The sequence below is a fragment of the Rhinopithecus bieti genome, unplaced genomic scaffold (genome assembly GCF_001698545.2).
Source record: "Rhinopithecus bieti isolate Rb0 unplaced genomic scaffold, ASM169854v2 scaffold_28300, whole genome shotgun sequence".
Lineage (NCBI taxonomy): Eukaryota > Metazoa > Chordata > Mammalia > Primates > Cercopithecidae > Rhinopithecus > Rhinopithecus bieti.
The window spans coordinates 159,369-180,942 of record NW_016812352.1 but is presented as its reverse complement, the minus strand read 5'-3'; the positions used below and the strand labels follow the sequence as shown (position 1 = coordinate 180,942).

Genomic DNA, 21,574 nt, shown 5'->3' with positions numbered 1-21,574 from the left:
GTTATGCATGATATTATGGAAACTCTCTGTACTATTTTTTTGCAAATTTTCAGTAACTCTCAAATTATTTCACAATTAAAAGTTATTATAAGATAAACAATAAAATAATCAACATCTTTCAATGTTTATAACAGAAGTGTAATGTTAGACTTAACATGCCATCTTTGTCATTGAAACCTTCCTCACCAAGATCTATACAATTCAGTCAAAGATGTACTCTGAAAGCACTGTTTTGTAAAGAATATCAGTCAAAAACATCTCTTCCTTACTACTCTGGTATATTTATTTATGACTAGCTGAAATTCAAATAATAAGAGAGTTGTAAGATCCTCCTAAAAACCAAGTTTTAGGGGATATCTCTAGCACTGAGAGGGAAGTAAGAACACTCAACTATCCACAGAAAATTACAAAAGGGAGTTCAATAATTCTTTAGCAGACCATCCAAAGCTTTAAAGGGACTGAGCAATAATTTGTCATTTACCTATTCCCAGAAGATAAAGGGGATAGGTAAATGACAATATGTTGGTCAACTCCTTTAAAATATTAACATTAACAAATGTTTCCTCCCCCTGTAGTAACTTCCGTGCTCAGTGGGTTTTTATCTATCCAATATCAACTTTAGCTTCATACATTTGGAGAAAGGCCAAGAGTTTTACCAACCCACACTTAACACACTATAGGAGCCGGAATCAGTTTGCACCAGAGCATCATTTTCTGAAAAACCACTTTGAATTATCAGTTTTAAACTGCATACCTACTTTCAAATGAAACTGTGAGAGGCTAAAAAACTCAGTCATCTCGTTTCAACGGTTATCTGTTTTCTAACAAATATATATATACAACGCCTATCCACCTTTCCAGACACACACTCTCAGCGCAATTGGCTTTTACCATTTACTCACTCAGCTTAATAGAGCTCGGTCTTAACCAAGGGCTCAGGATCTCAGGATGTGCGGGCTCAGAGGCAGAGCTTTAACACTTATTGATGTAAATGTTGGGATGAGTCAGCTGGACCTTCCAAACAAACCCTAAAGCAGCAGTTTCCGCTTAACAAGGCCACCGAGCTTGGGCACGGTGCGTTGCCCAATCCTCCTCAGCTCCTCTCCAGGCTGCCTCCTTGCCGCGTCTCTCAATCTCAGTGGGAGTGGCGGGCACTGCCTCTTCCCTCCTGCACGCCCGGAACCGTTTGTGTGGGCACAGCACACAGCCCGCGCGCTGCACAACCCCTTCGCCGGACCACACCCGGCGCCACTCAGCGCTTCCCTGGCGCGGCGGCCGGCGCGGGAGGCGCTGCAGCTCCAGGTCACGATAGCAGCCGGCGGTTGGCGGCCTCGGGAGACCCGGACCTCGAGAGAACGAGCTCAGGCAGTGCAGACGCGAACTTCCTATCCCGCGCCTCGGGCTATGGAGGGCCAGAGCTGAGCGCTATGGAGGGCCAGAGCTGAGCGCTATGGCCCCCTCCCCAGCGCCCCGGGTTTCCCTGGGTCGGGGTTCGCGGGCGGGGACGAGGCGCGGCCCAGTCTGCCTGGCCGCGATAAGCGCCCTGGGACCCGGCTGAAAGCGCCCACGTGTCCCGCGGCGCTGAGGCGCCAGCTGGACGGGAACCACCGCCCTCCCGCGGGGCTAGGGTCACCCTGCCGGGACACGCAAGGAAAAGCCAAACATTCCCGCCTCCGAGATCGAACGAATGGACCGGGGTGATTTAACTACGAGAATCACCCGGCGCTCTTTGGGCTGATCAATACCTCGTCTCACCTAGATGGGTTTGGTCGCCGCCACTGGCCGGAGCGCCGAAGCACCGGGGACGCTGACACACAGGTTGTCCAGTCACAAGCGCTGCTCGCCCCCAGAGCAAGTTAAATGGGTGGTTTCTGGTGAATGGCTTCTGAGAAAGTGGATGCTTGCGCCCCAGGGCCTTAAAAAATCAGATCAGGGACTGAATCTAACCCGGAGAGGGAAAGGGGAGAAACTTACTAAATGAAAATATTACCATAGTTTAAATGTTATTCTTTATACTCCTGTGACTGACATACTTCTGTGCAATATTCTGATGGTGTGGAAAGGCTGGAAAGTGATTGCGCATGTTCAGGAAACGGGCCATCAGGCTGTGTGAGTGTAGCCATCCCAACATCTATCTGCTGCGTCTGCCCTAGGAAATTAGTACCTGCATGCAGGTATTTCCTGGTTTGCATTTACAAACAAAAATCATAATATCATTTAAGTTGTTTAAATCAACACTAGGAATAACTATTAATGGTTCACTCAATGCAGGAAAGCTTTAGCTAGGAAGCCTATATAAGAAAATTGACTATACGTAATTTTTTTAAAAAAATTTAAAATACCATACCGCATGCTTTTAAAAGAACTTTAAGGTAAAGTTATTCTTTTGAATTAATTTCTGTCAGTTTCAAGACCCTTAAAGACCCATATAGAAATATATATTAGTCATACTTTATTTTAAGACAAAATTAAGGCCAGCGCGGCTGCTCATGCCTGTAATCCCGGCACTTTGGGAGGCTGACACAGGCAGATCGCTTGAGGCCAGGAGTTCGAGACCAGCCTGGCCAACATGGTGAAACCCTGTGTCTACTAAAAATACAAAAGTTAGCTGGGTGTGGTGACGAGGCTGTAATTCCAGCTACTCGCGAGGCTGAGGAACGAGAAGCGCTTGAACACAGGAGGCAGAGGTTGCAATGACCCGAGATCCCACCACTGCACTCCAGCCTGGGCCACAGAGACTGTCTCAAGAAAAAAAAAAAAAAAAAACCCAAGATAAAGTTTTCAGACCTGGCAGTTAATAACTGTTTGCAAAAACTGAAAAATCTTCAAAGAATAAATTTTAATTTTCTTTTTAGCTCACCCAGATAAATGAAAAGAATAAAATTTTATGATACCAGAAAAAATGAAAACATTTCAAGCAAGATCTGAAGGCACTACAGGAGGCGACTGAACAAAAACGGAGAAAACACACATGAAACTGCTGTGCACATTTTAAAAAATGGATACTTAGTTGAATATAGCATTTTGTAATTATGCAAAATAAAAACAAATCAAAACCCTGTACATAGAGACCAGGCACGGTGGCTCACGCCTGTAATCCTAGCACTTTGGGAGGCTGAGGCGGGTGGTCACCTGATGTCAGGAGTTCGAGACCAGCCTGGCCAAACGGTGAAACCCTTCTCTACTAAAAATACAAAATTAGACCGGGCGCTGTGGCTCACGCCTGTAATCCTAGCACTTTGGGAGGCCAAGTCGGGCAGATCACCTGAGGTCAGAAGATCGAGACCATCCTGGCTAACACGGTGAAACCCCGCCTCTACTAAACACACACACACACACACAAATTAGCCGGGCGTGATGGCGGGCGCCTGTAGTCCCAGCTACTCAGGAGGCTGAGGCTGGAGAATGGCGTGAACCCGGGAGGCGGAGCTTGCGGTGAGCCAAGATCGCGCCACTGCACTCCAGCCTGGGCGACAGAGCGAGACTATCTCAAAAAAAAAAAAAAAAAAAAAAAAAAAAATTAGCCAGGCATGGTGGCGCATGACTGTAATCCCAGCTACTCAGGAGGCTGAGGCAGGAGAATCGCTGGAGCCAGGGAGATGGAGGCTGCAGTGAGCCAAGATCATGCCACTGCCAAGAACATGCCAATGCCTGTCACTGGGTGACAACGCAAGACTCCATGTCAAGAAAACAAACAAACAAACAAAAAAACCTATACATAGAAAATTGCTGGGCAAGGAGTGGCGGCTCACTCCTGTAATCCCAACACTTTGGGAGGCAGAGGCGAAATAATTGCTTGAGCCCAAGTGTTCAAGACCAGCCTGGGCAAGATAGTGAGACCCTATCTATATTAAAAAAAAATCTAATTACACTGGGTGTGGTGGCTCACACTTGTAATCACAGCACTTTGGGAGGAGACCAGAGGATTGCTTGAGCCCAAGAATTCGAGACCAGCCTAAGCAACACAGGGAGTCCTTGTCTCTACAAAAAATTTTTTAAAACTTAGCTGGATGTGATGGCACATACCTGTGGACCCAGCTATTTGGGGGGCTGAGGTGGAAGGATTGCTTGAGCCCCGGGGTTCAAGGCTGCAGTGAACCATGATCAGAGTGAGACCCCACTCTAAAAAAAAAAAGAAAGAAAATAGCAGGAAAGTGTTCATTTGTTCTAGGTAGTAACATGGAATGTCTTTTATCTTGTATTTTAGTATAATTTTCTAAATTTTATGTAACAAATTTTATGTAACAAATTTAGAAAATTATAAATTTTATAATGAAAAAATGGATTTTTAAAAGTAAAATAAACTGATAAAATAAACATATAAAGACACATGACAATACTTAGAGTCTTATCCTCACTTGAAATAGGACTAAACCTATAAAAAATTCTTCCTTACTTTTAGTCTAATTTTAAAAATATTTTAGATTGTGATGTTTCATATTTATGGGTCGGTTTATTTGCTAAATAAAGTTATATTAGGAGGCAGTGGAAAATTTTTAAAAAGTTAAAAATAAAGTTATATTAGTTCCTAACCTCATCCTAATACTTTATCAAATTCTATTTGATAAGTTCAGATTAAAACCAGCATTTTAGGCCGGGCGTGGTGGCTCAAGCCTGTAATCCCAGCACTTTGGGAGGCCGAGACGGGTGGATCACGAGGTCAGGAGATCGAGACCATCCTGGTGAACACGGTGAAACCCCGTCTCTACTAAAAAATACAAAAAACTAGCCGGGCAAGGTGGCAGGCGCCTGTAGTCCCAGCTACTCGGGAGGCTGAGCCAGGAGAATGGCGTGAACCTGGGAGGCGGAGCTTGCAGTGAGCTGAGATCTGGCCACTGCACTCCAGCCTGGGCGACAGAGCGAGACTCCGTCTCAAAAAATAAATAAATAAATAAATAAATAAATAAATAAATAAAACCAGCATTTTATAAATGTATTGCATTGTATAGAAATAAGTCATTTTAACTTGTAAGTTAGTATTGTTAGCCATAGAATTTTAGAGAAAAAGGACCTTCCTCATTAGGTCAGATGTTAGATGACTTTCCTCATTTTACAGATAAGTCACCAATGCAAAGCAGACTGATTTGCACAAGGTTAAAGGTTAAATGACTCACAGCCTTCCAAGCCATTGCCCTCTGCCGTCCACCACATGGCCTTTCTTTTATTTTACCAGACAAGAGTCACTGCCCAGTATTTATAGAGCCCCATATTGGGACTCCTGCTGAATGCCTGTGCACCAGTTGCAAAATGCTGGTAAGGCCCCAGTATGCTACATTTCTTAGTGCTTACTCCAAAGGTGAACTCCAAAATGGTCAATTATCCCCTGGCAAGATCAGGTTTCAGACAGGATTTACCATGGGCCTGGGGGTATTTGGGTTACATATATAACAGATGTATTCAGTCCAAGTATATCTATTTTCATTACCACTCCAAGTTAAGAAAATAAAAAACAGTGGAAGAGAGGCTATGTGCACAGTATTCTCCCACAGCCCGGCTCACAGCTGTCAGGCCTTTGACTAATTTGGCAAGAGAAAGTTCAGTCTATAATGGTGCAAACAGTTATTGTAAATAAAATAATGGAAACAGTTTAAACAACTCTTTCTAAAGATTTCAGTATAAAAGGAAGGTGAGAGAAAGGAATATAGCTAGAGGCTATCTTAGGGTTCAGAGAAAATATTCACGTGGTTTGAATTAGACAGACTAGAACATGTGTGCATGCCAAGAGGACAAGCCATAAAGAAAGAAAGGGTTGTTGGTAGTATCAGGTCCCTTAGGAAGCACAATGAAAATGGGATCCAGAGGAATTAGAATTAGAAAAAAAAGGAAACTTTAGAATCCCTCATGCTCTTCCTTTCCAAATTGGGCCAGGCAGAATGGCTCCTGCAAAGAAAAGTGGCAAGAAGAAGGGCTGTTCTGCCATAAATGACGTAGTGGCCCAAGAATACATCATCGGCATTCACAAGCGTATTCACAGAGTGGGCTTCAAGAAGTGTGCCCCTGGGGCACTCAGAGAGATCCGAAAATTTGCCATGAAGGAGATGGGAACTCCAGATGTGTGCATTAATACCGGGTTCAACAAAACTGTCTGGGCCAAAGGAATAAGGAATGTTCCATACCGCATCTGTGTACAGTTGTTCAGAAAATGTAATGAGGCTAAAGATTCACCAATCTCTATAATTTGGTACATACCTGATTACCTATACACCTGTTACCGTTTTCAAAAATCTACAGTCAATGTGGATGAGAACTAACCACTGAGCATCACATACATCAAATAAGTTATAAAATTGCCTATATATATATATATATATATATGGAAATTGATATGGTTTTGCTGTGTCCCTACCCAAATCTCATCCTTTTTTTTGAGATGCAGTCTTGCTGTGTCACCCAGGCTGGAGTGCAGTGGCGTGATCTCAGCTCACTGCAACCTCTGCCTCGTGGGTTCAAGCGATTCTACTGCCTCAGCCTCCTGAGTAACCGGGATTACAAGCACGTGCCACCATGCCCAGCTAATTTTTGTATCTTTAGTAGAGACAGGGTTTTGCCATGATGGCCAGGCTGGTCTCGAACTCTTGACCTCAGGTGATCCACCACCTCGCCCTCCCAAAGTACTAGGATTACAGGCATGAGCCACGGCTCCCAGCCCAAATTGAATTGTCGTTCCCATAATCCCCACGTGTGGCAGGAGGGACCTGGTGGGAGGTAATTGAATCATAGGGTGATTACTCCTATGCTGCTGTTCTGATAGTGAGTTCTCATGAGATCTAATGGTTTCAGAAGGGGCTTTTCCCCTTTTGCTTGGCACTTCTCCTTCCTGCCACCATGTAAAGAAGAATGTGTTTGCTTCCCCTTCTGCCACGATTGTAAGTTTCCTGAGGCCTCCTTAGCCAGGCTGAACTGTGAGTCAATTAACCTCTTTCCTTTATAAATTACCCAGTCTCAGGTATGTCTTTATTAGCAATGTAAGAACATACTAATACAGAAACTTTTTAAAAAAATTGTCACAAAAGGGAAGGAAGTTGGATATATCCTCATGGAGGTAAATGGATTTTTTGTTGTTGTTGGTTTTTGTTTTTGAGACAGAGTCTCACTCTATTGCCCAGGCTGGAGTGCAGTGGCACAATCTCAACTCACCACAACCTGCACCTCCTGGGTTCAAGCAATTCTCCTGCCTCAGCCTCCCAAGTAGCTGGGATTACAGGCACACACCACCATGCTTGGCTAACTTTTATATTTTTAGTAGAGACAGGGTCAACCATGTTGCCTAGGCTGGTCTTGAACTCCTGGCCTCAAAGGGATCTGCCTGCCTCGGACTCCCAAAGTGCTGGGATTACAAGTGTGAGCCACCACACCTGGCTGAGGTAAATGTTTTAATTACAGAAAATTGAAATAAATATCTGGCCCATAACTATACTTTCTCTCTGAAGTTGATGGACGTGCTGAGGGTATGGGTGTGAATGCCTGATTCAGGATTTGGGAAAATGATGAATATTTGAATAGGCTTGTATTAGTTTTCTATTGCTGCCATAACAAATTGCCACAAACTTAGTGGTTTAAGACAACATGAGTATATTGCATTTCTACGGGTCAGAAGTCTAAAATGGGTCTAGCGGTCTAAAATCAAAATGTCGGCAGGTCTATGTTCCTTTCTGGAATCTTTTCCATCTTGTAGAGGCCACCGGCATTCCTAGGCTCTTGGCCCCTTTCTCCATCTGCAAAGCCAGCAGTATAGCAGCTCTGTGACCCTGCTTCTGTCATCACATCTTTGATTTTCTTCTGCCTCCCCTTTCCACCTTTAAGGACCCTTGTTATTACAATAGGCCCACTGGATAAGCCAGGATGATGTCCCTATTTTAAAGTTATTTGGGCCAGGTACAGTCATTTGGGCAGGCTTACGCCTATAATCCTAGCACTTTGGGAGGCCAAGGCGGGTAGATTACGAGGTCAGAAGTTCAAGACCAGCCTGGCCAACATAGTGAAACCCCGTCTCTACAAAAAATACAAATATTAAGCGGGCATGGTGGCATGAGCCTGTAGTCCCAGCTACTTGGGAGGCTGACGCAGGAGATCGCTTGAACCCGGGAGGCAGAGGTTGTGGTGAGGCAAGACTGTGCCATTGCACTCCAGCCTGGGCAACAGAGCGAGACTCCATCTCAAACAAAAAAAAGAAAGTCATTTGATTAACAATCTTCATTTAATCTGGAACCTTAATTCTCCTTCGCTAAGTAACCTATCATTCACATTCCAGGGAATAAGACATGGACACCTTTGAGAGGTCATTTTTCTGCTCACCACAAGGCCCCAAGGAAATGGAAGAGGATGCTAATGGAGAGACCCACTGGCACCCATTGAGTTGGTATGAAGAGTATTTTAAACTGAAACATTTAAGATACAGAAAGAAGCCTTTCTGGAGCTTCCCTTATTTGACTAAAGGCAGAGCTTTCAGAGAGTGAGGCTGCCATAAATTCCCTCTTGGGGAGCTTCACTGTCAATCAGGAGACTTCACTGCCAGGAAGAAAACTCCACTGCCAGGAAGGAGACCACTTGCACCTGAATGACAAATTGCATAACTGAACATATTACCAGTTGTCATACCATCATTTCTTTCCCTAAAAGCCCATTTGTCTTTCCATAAAAGCATATTTGTTTTCCCATAGATCCCTTTCCTCCTCTCTTTTCCCATATTATTGGCATATAAACTCTCATCCCTAACTGTACAGAGAGTCTCTTCACCTGAATAAGTGTAAATAAACCTTGTCTATTCTCCTGTTCATCCATTGATTGCCAATTAATTTACAGGCCCCCAAGCACTGGACCTAAGTTGGCAGAGGAAGTTTTTCCTCCCAACACTAATATGAGACAGAGATTGCACAGCAACACCAAGGCCCCTACTACTTGGGATGGGACTCTATAAACAGCGGTTTGAAAGCTGCAAATGGGCATGGCTTTCTCATTCACAAAGATGTAAAGGTAAAGAGTTAGATAAATTCTAGGGTACGGTTTTGTTGGGTGGGTAAGGCAATGGAAAGATGAAGCAAAGGAGTCGTGTGAGTGAAGTGATTCATTATCATAGGAAAGCGAAACCAGGAATAGGTAGGGAGAAAGAAAGCACATGGAGGGGTCACGTGGAGATGGCAAGAGCTGAAACAGGAGGATCAGGTCACTGAGTGGGATACTGGCATTTAATATTCACATTCCAGGTTTTGATAAGGTCCCACGGTTTGAACACAAGAGTGAAGTTATGGAAATGGAAGGGAAGTGTATTTGTTTTCTATTGCTAGAGTAACAAATTACCATCAAGTTAGTGTCTTAAAACAATACCCATTTATTATCTCCCAGTTGTGAAGGTCAGAAGTCTAGGCTCTGCTCAGGGTATCACGAAGCCAAGTCAAAGTGTCAGCCAGCTGAACTCTTAGCTGGACGCTCTTCTCTAAAGAACCAAGCAGAGTCAGGTTGTTGGCAGAATCCATTTCTTTTTGGTTCCAGGACTGAGTTTCCTGTGTCCTTGCTGCATGTCAACCAGGGGCACCCTCAGCTCCTCTTGGCTGCCTGCATTTCTTCTCATGTGGCCCCTCCACTTTCAAAACAGTTTGAGTCTCGCTCTTTTTCCCAGGCTGGAGTGCAGTGGCATGATCTCGGCTCACTGCAACCTTCACCTCACAGGCTCAAGCAATTATCCTGCCTCAGCCTCCTGAGTAGCTGGGACTATAGGCATGCATCACCATGCCCAGCTAATTTTTGTTATTTTTAGTAGAAATGGGGTTTCACCATATTGGCCAGGCTGGTTTCAAACTCCTGACCTCAGGTGATCCACCCACCTTGGCCTCCCAAAAGTGCTGGGATTACAGGCATGAGCCACCACATCCAGGCTCTTTCTGCCTTTTAAAGGGCTTATGTGATTAAATCAGGCCTACCTTTACAATCTTGGTATTTTACAGTCAACTGACTTAGGATTTTAGTTATAACTTCAAAATCCTTCAGATCAGTACGTGGATTAGTGTTTGATGAAATAACCAGGGAATGAACTAGAATTGTAGGGGTTAGGGGAGCGGGAGATCTTTAGAATTCTGCCTATCCTGGAGATGGAGTTGAGATCAGAGAGCACAGAAGCTAGGGTGATGGGATGATCATCAAAATAAACATAGAAGTTAACCAAGATAGCAATAATCTTGGAGAGATGAGAAAGGTCAAAAAGCAGGTGTCAAAGTCTTTAAGACATGGAAAGTGAACAGAAGGTGGGTTTTACACAGAGAGAGACAGCATGGGGAGGGGCAGGGGATCATGGGGTAGTAAGAGCCCAGATGCTGGAGCCAGAGCACCTTGGTTTCATATAATTTGGCTTTATTACAGTAGATAAGAGACCAATTTAAGAAGTAATTCATTTGGTTATAAAGTTTATTTGGGGCCAGGTGCAGTGGCTCACACCTGGTAATCCCAGCCACTTTGGGAGGGCCGAGGCAGGTGGATCACTGATGGTCAGGAGATCGAGGGACCATCCTGGCCAACATGCTGAAACCCCATCTCTACTAAAAATAACAAAAATTAGGCTGGACGTGGTGGCATTGCGCCTGTAGTCCCAGCTACTCGAGAGGCTGCAGGCAGGAGGAATCACTTGAACCCAGGAAGCGCTGTAGTCCAGCCTACTCGGAGCAGGCTGGAGGGCAGGGGAAATCGGCTTGAACCCAGGAGGCAGAGGTTGCAGTGAGCTGGGATCTCACCACTGCCACTCCACCCTGGTGACAGAGGTAGGCTTCCTCTCAAAAAAAAAAAAAGTTCATTTGGTTATAAAGTTTATTTGGTTATAAAGTTCACTTCTAAAAATTAGATTACAGTGAAAAAAAGAAAAGAAACCCTAGGTATTGATAATTAACCTGCAGGGTCAGAAAGTACAGTAGAGAATATAACATTTGTCTCTGCAGATAGGCTAAAAGGTTAAATGTTAAGAATTCACCAAACTACATTTCAGTACCTATAAAAGTCTTTTGTTTAACTAAATTTTGTAGGGAAGTATAACATCCATACAAAAAAAGTACAGGAAATCTAAGTGGACAGCTTGATATATATTTACGAAGTGAACACACCTCTATACCTGTCACTCAGATTTAAAAAAAAAAAAAGTGTACTAGCAATGCCACATAAGCCTCCCTCAAACTCCAACCCTTCCAAAGGTAACATCTATTACCATTAAAGGTCATCCCTCCCAAAGGTCATCCCATCCATTCTGACTTCTCTCATTATATATTAGTTGTGTCTGTTTAAAACTGTATATAAATGAAATAATAATAATAATTTTTTTTTTTTTGAGAGAGAGGGTCTCACTCTGTCACCCAGGCTAGAGTGGAGTGACAGTCTCAGGTTATTGCAGCCATAGCCTCCTGGGTTCAAGCGATTCTCCTGCCTCCGCCTCCTGAGTAGCTGGGATTACAGGCATGCACCACCATGCCGGGATAATTTTTGTATTTTTAGTAGAGATGGTGTTTTACCACATTGGCCAGGCTGGTCTGGAACTCCTGACCTCATGATCCACCCACCTTGGCCTCCCAAAGTGCTGGCATTACAGGCATGAGCCATCATGCCCAACCAAGCAAGTAGTTACCATTTTGAGACTGACTTCTTTCATTGAATATTATCTGCATGAAATTCATATATTTTGCAAGTCACAAAGGCATATTCATTCGTATCTTTATGCAGGATTCCACTGTATGAACACAATATAATTTATTTATCTACTCTTGATGGGCCTTTGGGTGCTTTCCAGTTTGGCAATACACCCTAAAGTGTTAGATTGGAAAAGAGTTCTAATGGTCAATTAAACCCATCATCCACAAGTATGGCTAAATGGAGGCCCAAAATGTGAAACTATTTTCTCCCTTTGATTATGCTCCAAACAGCACAAACAAAACAGAAAAATAGCAAGATGATCAATATTGTAGAAGAAAGTAAATAAGTAAATGATGATTCCATTTCTCCCTCAAGCAGATGTCATCCAACCCCTCATTAAGCAATGTTGTTTTGAGGGCTCCCTTACATTAGGTCCCACGTTTGGCACTAAAGAAGAGAAACAAGACACAGGTCCAGGCACAGTGGCTCACGCCTGTAATCCCAGTACTTTGAGTAGGCCGAGGTGGGTGGATCACCTGAGGTCAGGAGTTCGAGACCAGCCTGGCCAATATGGTGAAACCCTGTCTCTACTAAAATACAAAAATTAGCTGGGCATGATGGCAGGCACCTGTAGTCCCAGCTACTTGGGAGGCTGAGGCAGGAGAATTGCTTGAACCCGGAAGGCAGAGGTTGTGGTGAGCGGAGTTGTGCCACTGCACTCCAGCCTGGGTAGCAGAGTGAGACTCTGTCTCAAAACAAACAAACAAAAAAGCTGCATTCTAAAACTTTTTTTTCTTTCCTCCTTTCTCGCCAGTCTCCAGATGCAGCTTTGAGACGAACCACAGATGTGTTTCCTGTTGTCTTGAAATATGCCTTTGAATGTGCTTTAACACTCTATTCCCTTCCCTTTCCCACCTTATGCTCCCATGCCTTATGCACATTTATTTACCTGGATGCTAGTTAAACTCACATCATACTCACTTACCTGGTCATATATTTCTTTAGAAGCTTCAGCGGCCTAATCCTGACACAAAAACAGGCACTTCTGGGATTCTCTCCCCAGCCGGAGATTACTTCTAGGCCAGAGTTCACTCCCAGCTAGATATTGACTACAGGACTGACTGGGATTGATTTGTAACTTGGATGAGCCCATGAAGGTGCTGGCCCCCTCACCAGATGGAACAATAATTCAAGATAAGCTACTGGGGCAAGCCCACGCCACCTGGCACCTACTAGCCCCCTTGCCTCTCCTGCATTCAAAGCCCCTCTTCTGAAACCCCTGCCCTCTCTCCAGAAATTGTAAAGTATTCTGACCACTTTCCTCCTTGCTGGCAATGGATAATAAAATTCACTCTTTATCATACCTCCCTCTTGTTATTTTGTCTTCATTCCACAGGCAACAAGCAACCGGCTCCTCTTTCAGTTATAAACGTAATGTTTTAGAAAGGTTAATCTTATCAACGTAAATGCCCATAATTAGCAGATGGGATAAAGAAAATGCACTGGTATATATGTATATACCATGAGGGTGTAAGACATATACACCATGGAATACTATGCAGCCATAAAAAAGAATGAGATCATGTCTTACAGGAACATGGATGGAGCTGGAGACTATTATCCTTAGTAAACTAATGCAGGAGCAGAAAACCAAGTGTCACATGTTCTCACTTATAAATGGGAGCTAAAGGATGAGAACTCATGAACACAAAGAAGGAAACAACAGACACTGGGGTCTACTAGAGGGTGCAGGTTGGGAGGAGGGAGAGATGCAGAGAAAATAACTTGGGTACTAGGTTTAATACCTGGTTGATGAAATAACCTGCACCACAAACCCTCGTGACACAAGTTTACCTATACAACAACCTTTCACATATACCCCTGAACCTACAGTAAAAGTTAAAAAAAAAAAAAAAAAAGGTTATTCTGTTCATGTACAGAATGGATGGGGGGATGTGGGAAGGCAGAGATCAGTCTGGAAATTAAAAAAAAAATGATTGAACTAAAGAGATGACTTAAACTGAGAAAAGAGGCATCAAAGAAACATTGTAAATGAAGAATTTACAGAAGCTGGTGACTGATAGAACATTGAAGGTAAAAGACAAATAAGCTAGAGCTGACATCAAGGTCTGAAAATCTTGGAATTTCACAAACGGAAAATTATGAGGTATAGGAAAGCATGTCTTACATCTCAGGATATTTCCATATATTACCTAGTTCAGTGCCTTGAACACAAGGAATACTCAGTAAATATTTGTTGTCTGAATAATAAAGGTGAGCTTACGTAATTCAGGAACCTATCTACCCTCACCTGAATCTGCCTTGCTGTGAAAATGGAGAAGAGTTTCATGAAAGACTGACCTTTCATATGAGCCATTTCTGACTACTATAAACATTTTATTGCCTATAGAGATAAGATATTATTTGTGGGAGCAACTAAAGTTAAAGCTCAATCAGCATTAAATAAACTTATGATTCATTATACAGTGACTTGGCACTTTTTCAATCTGGTTGGCATACCTAATATATGATGGCAACATCTCACCTAGAACTACATTTTAGTCTTCCCTATGTCATCATAATATTAGACTAAGAAGCATTATACTGTGTGTGACAAGGCCATCAGCCAATCTATTTTCTTTAATTCTTAATTTTAATTTTTGTGGGTACACAGTAGATGTATATACTTATGCATACATGAGATATTTTGTACAGGCATGCAATGTATAATCATCATATCATGGAGAATGGGGTAGCCATCTCCTCAAGATTTTATCCTTTGTGTTATAAACAATCCAGTTATACTCATTTCATTATTATAAAATGTACAATCAAATTGTTATTGGCTGGGCAAGGTGGCTCACGCCTGTAATCCCAGCACTTTGGGAGGCCGAGGCGGGTGGATCACCTGAGGTCAGGAGTGCAAGACCAGCCTGGCCAACATGGCGAAACCCTGTCTCTACTAAAAATACAAACAGTTAGCTAGGTGTGGTGGCAGACGCCTGTAATCTCAGCTACTCGGGAAGCTGAGGCATGAGAATTGCTTGAACCTGGAAGGTGGAGGTTGTAGTGAGCCGAGATGGTGCCACTGCAATCCAGCCTGGGGGATAGAGGAAGACTCTTGGCTCCCTGCCAAAAAAAATTATTATTATTGACTACAGTAACCCTATTGTGCTATCAAATACTAGGTCTTATTCATTCTATTTTTTTGTACCCGTTAACCATCCCCACCTCCTTCCCACCCCCAATGCCCTTCCCAGACTCTGATAACCATCCTCCTACTCCCTATCTCCATTTCAATTGTTTTCATTTTTAGATCCCATAAATGAGTGAGAATATGCAATGTTTGGCTTTCTGTGCTTGGCTTATTTCACATAGCATCATGATTTCCAGTTCCATCTATGTTGTTGCAAATAACAGGATCTCATTCTTTTATATGGCTGTATAGTACTCCGTTATGTATATGTACCACATTTTATTTATCCCTTCATCTGTTGACAAACACTTAGGTTGCTTCCTAATTTTGGCTACTGTGAACCATGCTGCAACAAACATGGGAGTGCAGATATCCGTTTGACATAATGATTTCCTTTCTTTGGGGTACATACCAAGCAATGGGATTGCTGGATCAAATGGTACCTCTATTTTCAGTTTGTTGAGGAGCCTCCAAAATGTTCTCCATAGTGATTGTACTAATTTACATCCTCACCAACAGTGTACAAGGGTTCACTTTTCTCCTCATCCTTGCCAGCGTTTGTTATTATCTGTCTTTTGGATAAAGCCATTTTAACTGAGGTGAGAGGATATCTCATTGTAGTTTTGATTTGCACTTCTCTCATAATCAATGATGTTGAGCACCTCTTCATATGCCTGTTTGATGTTTGTGTATTGTCTTTTGAGAAATGGCTATTCAAATCTTTGGTTCATTTTAAAATCAGATCATTAGATTTTTTTTTCCTATAGAGTTGTTTGAGTTCCCTATATACTCTAGATATTAGTCCCTTGTTAGCTAGATAGTTTGCGAATATTTTCTCCCTCTCGGTAGGTTGTCTCTTCACACTGTTGTTTCGTTTGCTGTGCAGAAGCTTTTTAACTTGATATGATCCCATTTGTCCATTTTTGCTTTGGTTGCCAGTGCTCGAGGGGTATCACTTAGAAAATTTTTGCTGAATCCGGCCGCTACTCGGGAGGCTGAGGCAGGAGAATGGCGTAAACCCGGGAGGCGGAGCTTGCAGTGAGCTGAGATCTGGCCACTGCACTCCAGTCTGGGGGACAAAGCGAGACCCCGCCTCAAAAAAAAAAAAAAAAGAAAAGAAAATTTTTGCTGAATCCAATCTCATAGAGAGTTTCCCCAGTGTTTTCTTAGAGTACTTTCATAGTTTGAGGTCTTAGATTTAACTCTTTAATCTGTTTTGATTTGAATTTTGTACATGGCAAGAGATAGGAGTCTAGTTTCATTTTTCTGCATATGAATATCCAGTTTTCCCAGCACCATTTGTTGAAGAGGTGGTCTTTTCCTCAGTGTATGTTCTTGGCACCTTTGTCAAAAGTGAGTTCACTGTAGGTGTGTGGATTTGCTTCTGGGTTCTCTATTCTGTTCCATTTGTCTATGTCTATTTTTATACCAGTATGATTCTATTGGTTACTATAGCTCTGTGGTAAAATCAGAAGTCAGGTAATGTTATGTCCTCCAATTTTGTTCTTTTTGCTGAGGATAGCTTGGCTATTCTGGGTCTTTTGTGGTTCCATATAAATTTTAGGGTTGTTTTTTCTATTCTAACGAAGAATGTCATGATATTTTGATAGAGATTGAATTGAATGTGTAGATTATTTGGGGTACTATGAACACTTTAATAATATTGGTTTTTCCAATCCATGAACATGAAATATCTTTCCATTATTTGGTGTCCTCTTCAATTTCTTTCATCAGTGTTATATAGTTTTCATTGTAGAGATCTTTTACTTCTTTAATTCCTAGGTATTTAATTTTATTTGTCACTACTGTAAGTGGGATTTCATTTTCAGATTTTTCACTGTTGGTACATAGAACTACTACTGATTTTTGTATGTTGATTTTGTATCCTGCAACTTTATTGGTTTATCAGTTCTAATAATTATTTTGTGGAGTCCTTAGGTTTTTCCAAATATGAGATCATCACATCTCAAACAAGGATAATTTGACTTCTTTCCCATTTGGATGACCTTTGTTTCTTTGTCTTGGCTGATTGCTGTAGCTAGGACTTCCAGTGCTATGTTGAATAACAGTGGTGAAAGTGGACATCTTTGTTGTGTTCCAGATCTCAGAGAAAAGGCTTTCAGTTTCTCCCCATTCAGTATGTTACTAGTTGCGGGTCTGTCATAAATGACTTTTATTATATTGAGGTATGTTCCTTCTATACCGAGTTTTCTAAAAAGGTATTTGTCATGAAGGGATGTTGAAAGTGATCAAATGCTTTTCCAGCATCAATTGAAATAATCATAAGGTTTTTGTCCTTCATTCTATTAACATGATGTATCACAATGATTGATTTGCATATGTTGAACCATCCTTGCATCCCTAGGATAAATTCCACTAGGTGATAATGAATGATCTTTTTAATGTATCATGAATTCAGTTTGCTAATATTTTGTTGAGGACTTTGCATCAGTATTTATCAGAGATGTTTCCCTATAGTTTCATTTTTTTTAATGTGTCTTTGATTTTGGTATCAGGGTAACACTGGCCTCACAGAATGAGTTTGGAAGTATTCCCTATTTTTTGAAATAATTTGAGTAGGATTGGTATTAGTTCTTCTTTAAACGTTTGATAGAATTCAGCAATTAAGTCATCGGGTCTAGGCTTTTCTTTAGTGGAGTCTAGTGCACCCAGATATATAAACCAAATATTATTAGAGCTAAAGAGCTAGGCCCCAGTACAGTAATAGCTGGAGACTGCAATATCCCCAAGATCATTGGGTCTTACTTTTTTTTTTTGAGACAGAGTTTCACTCTTGTTGACCAGGCTGGAGTGCAATGGTGCAATCTTGGCTCACGGCAACCTCCACCTCTCGGGTTCAAGCAATTCTCCTGCCTCAGCCTCCTGAGTAGCTGGGATTACAAGTACCCACCACCACGCCGGGCTAATTTTCATATTTTTAGTAGAGACGGGGTTTCGTCATGTTGGCCAGGCTGGTCTCGAACTCCTGACCTCAGATGATTCACCCACCTTGGTCTCCCAAAGTGCTGGGATTACAGGCGTGAGCCACCACGCCCGGCCAGGTTTGCTTTTTTTTTTCTTTTTTTAAATCCATTCAGCCATTCTATGTCTTTTGGTTGGAGAATTTGGTCCATTTACATGCAATGTTATTATTGGTAGGTAAGGACTTAGTCCTGCCATTTTAGTATTTATTTTTTGTGTGTGTGTGTGGTCGTCTTTCTTTCCTTACTGTTTTCCTTCTAGTGAAGGTGATTTTCTCTGGTGATACGATTTAATTTGTTGCTTTATTTTTCTTGTATTTGTTGTATGTTTTAGGGTTTGGGGTTACTATGAGGCTTGCAAATACTATCTTATAACCCATTATTTTAAGCTGGTAACACCTTAACACTGTTTGTGTAAAGAAACAAACAAGCAAAAAGGAAACTAGTAAGACTCTATGCCTCAACTTCATCCTATTGCTTTTTACCATTTTATTGTTTCTATTTGTATCTTCTTCACTATGTCTTGCAAAGTTGTTGCAGCTGTTCTTTTTTATTGGTTCATCATTTAGTCTTTCTACTTCAGATAAGAGTTTACACACCACAGGTACAGTGTTATAATAGTCTGTTTTTCTGTGGACTTACTATTATCGGTGAGTTTTGTACCTTCAGATGAGTTCTGATTGCTCATTAATGTCATTTTCATTCTGATTAAAGTATTCCCTTCACATTTCTTGTAGGACAGGTCTAGTGTTGATGAAATCCCACAGCTTTTGAGTTGTCCCACAGCTTTCATTTGGGAAAGTCTTTGTGTCTCCTTCTTGTTTGAAGAATATTTTTGCCAGATACACTATTCTAGGGTAAGAGTATTTTTCCCCTCAGCATTTTAAATATGTCATGTCGCTGGGCGCAGTGACTCACACCTATAATCCCAACACTTTGGGAGGCTGAGGTGGGCGAATCACTTGAGGTCAGGAGTTTGAGACCAGCCTGGCCAACATGGTGAAATCTTGTCTCTACTAAAAATACAAAAATTAGTCGGGCACAGTGGCATGCGCCTGTAATCCCAGCTACTCGGGAGGCTGAGGCAGGAGAACCCAGGAGGCAGAGGTTGTGGTGAGCCGAGATGATGCACTGCACTCCAGCCTGGGCAACAGAGCAAGAATCTGTCTCAAAAGAAAGGAAAAGAAATGTCACGTCACTCTCTCCTTGCCTATAAGGTTTCCACAGAAAGTCTGCTGCCAGATGTATTGCACCTCTATTGTATGTTACTTGTTTCTATTCTCTTGCTGCTTTTAGGTTTTATTCTTTATCCCTGACCTTTGGGAGTTTGATTATTATTATTATGAAAGATAGATAGATAGATAGATAGATAGATAGATAGATAGATAGACAGACAGATAGATAGATAGATATTTTTTTTTTTTTGAGATGGAGCTTCGCTGTTGTTGCCCAGGCTGGAGTGCAATGGCACGATCTTGGCTCACTGCAACCTCCGCCTCCTGGGTTCAAGTGATTCTCCTGCTTCAGCCTCCCAAGTAGCTGGGATTACAGGCACCCACCACCACGCCCAGCCAATTTTTTGTATTTTTAGTAGAGCTGGAGTTTCACCATGTTGGCCAGGCTGGTCTCAAACTCCTGACCTCAGGCGATCCACCCACCTTGGCCTCCAAAAGTGCTGAGATTATAGGCGTGAGCCACTGTGCCCAGACTCTCTCTCTTTCTCAGAATATCATATTGCATTGTACTCACCTATATTTGGACCAAGTTTGAGGACCTGTAACTGAAGTCACAGAAGGCAAAACTGTGGATAAGGGCGGACTACTGTATACAGTCTGATGGAACTTCTTTCTAATCCTTGCATATTTTCCACATCTTTCTCTCTCTGTAGCAGGATCTTGGGTAATTTCCTCGGGTATATTTTCCAGGTCACTAATTCCTTATACAGTTGTATTAACATCCTGTTTAATCTTCTATCCATTTGAATTCTTAATTTCAATTATCAGGGTTTTAATTTATATGATTTTTATTTTTTATTTTAGAGATGGGGTCACTCTCTGTTGCCAGGCTGAAGTCCAGTGGCACAATTCATAGCTCACTGCAGCTTCAAACTCCTGGATTCAGGGAAGCCTCCCATCTCAGACTCCAGAGTGGCTGGGACTACAAGCGCATACCAACATGCCCTGCTAATGTTTATTTTTACAACTTTTTTGGAGACAGGGTCTCACCACATTGCCCAGGCTGTTCGCAGACTCCTGGCCTCAAGCCATCCTCCTGCCTCAGCCTCCAGAGCGCTAGGACTACAGGGACACACCACCACAGCTGGCTAGGGTTTTTTATTTCTAAAAGTACTATTTCGTGCTTTTTCAAATTGGCTATTTGATTGTCTCCTGTTCTTCCTCATGTTTTCAACGCCATCTTCACATTTTAAAACATTTCAAGCAGAGTTATTTACTTTAATTCTGATAATTATAATATCCAAAGTCTTTGTGTTTCTGGTTCTATTATCTATGGCTTGCTTGATCTCTTTTTTTTTAATTATGAATTTTTTTATTGGCTACCTATCTGTAGGAATTCTTTGAGGACTGAGGAGAATACACTTATCTGGGAAAGTGTGTGTTTGCTTTCAGATATCTGGGAATATTACCCATCCTGACAGCCTTTGAATTACAGACGTGTGGGGCCCAGCATGATGGCATGTGCCTGTAATCCCAACTACTCAGAAGGTTGAAGCAGGAGGATCACTTGAGGCCAAAGGAGTTCCAGGCCACAGTGTGCTATGATTGTGCCTGCAAGTAGACGCTGCACTCCAGCCTGGGCAACATGGCAAGATCCCATCTCTAAAATTAAATAAAAAAGGCTGGGTGCTGTGGCTCACCCCTGTAATCCCAGCACTTTGGGAGGCCGAGACAGGTGGATCACCTGAGGTCAGGAGTTCGAAACCAGCCTGGCCAACATGGTGAAACTCCGTGTCTACTAAAAATACAAAAATTACCTGGGCATGGTGGCAGGCGCCAGTAATCCCAGCTACTTGGGAGGCTGAGGCAGGAGAATTGTTTGAACCTGGGAGGCGGAGGTTGCAGTTAGCCAAGATCATGCCACTGCACTCCAGCCTGGGCAACATGGCAAGATCCCATCTCTAAAATTAAATAAAAAAGGCTGGGTGCTGTGGCTCACGCCTGTAATCCCAGACCTTTGGGAGGCGGAGGCAGGTGGATCACCTGCGGTCAGGAGTTCAAGACCAGCCTGGCCAACCTCGTGAAATCCCGTCTCTACTAAAAATACAAAAATGAACCAGCCACAGTGGCACCCACCTGTAATCCCAGCTTACTCAGGAGGCTGAGGAAGGAGAATTGTTTGAACCAAGGAGGCAGAGGTTGCAGTGCGCCAGGTCACGCCATTGCACTTCAGCCTGGAAGACAGAGAAAGACTCTGTCTCAGGGGGAAAAAAATTAATTAATAAGTAAATAAAGTATAGACTTGTGGTTTTTCAATCACGCAAAGAATGTTGATTCAGATCCCAAACCACTTAAGATCTGGCCAGTGGCTACACATTCTTAAAGGAGGTTTTATTTCTTCCTTTTTAAAACTTCCATTCATAGCCCAGTCCAAGATGGAAATGTTTTCTCTACTTTTACAGGATAGGTTTTTTTTCTGGCTTGCCCATTCTGAGCTCCGGACAGTATGCATGAAGATAAGCTTTCATTCTGTGTGGACTCGGGGCTTTGTTCCCTGTCTTCTCTGTGTAGTGAACTTTTTAGGTCATAAATAGCATTGCAGGGTTCAAGGCACACAG

General features: G+C 42.4%; 1 protein-coding gene and 1 pseudogene across 4 annotated transcripts in view; one reads left to right on the top strand and one right to left on the bottom strand.

The window, feature by feature from the left end:
* ABCG2 (ATP binding cassette subfamily G member 2 (JR blood group)) overlaps positions 1 to 21,574 on the bottom strand; it is a 141,861-nt gene that overhangs the window by 59,979 nt on the left and 60,308 nt on the right. The window contains exon 1 of one of the 4 annotated variants that reach the window (XM_017895930.1): positions 1,756 to 1,917. The exons of 1 other annotated variant lie outside the window; for it this stretch is intronic. The gene's annotated coding sequence lies outside the window, so the exon portion shown is untranslated. Of the gene's footprint in view, positions 1 to 902; positions 1,728 to 1,755; positions 1,918 to 21,574 lie in introns of those variants that run through there. 2 more of the 4 variants (XM_017895927.1, XM_017895928.1) reach the window with 2 other exon arrangements.
* Positions 5,874 to 6,258, top strand: LOC108544700 (60S ribosomal protein L31 pseudogene; annotated as a pseudogene).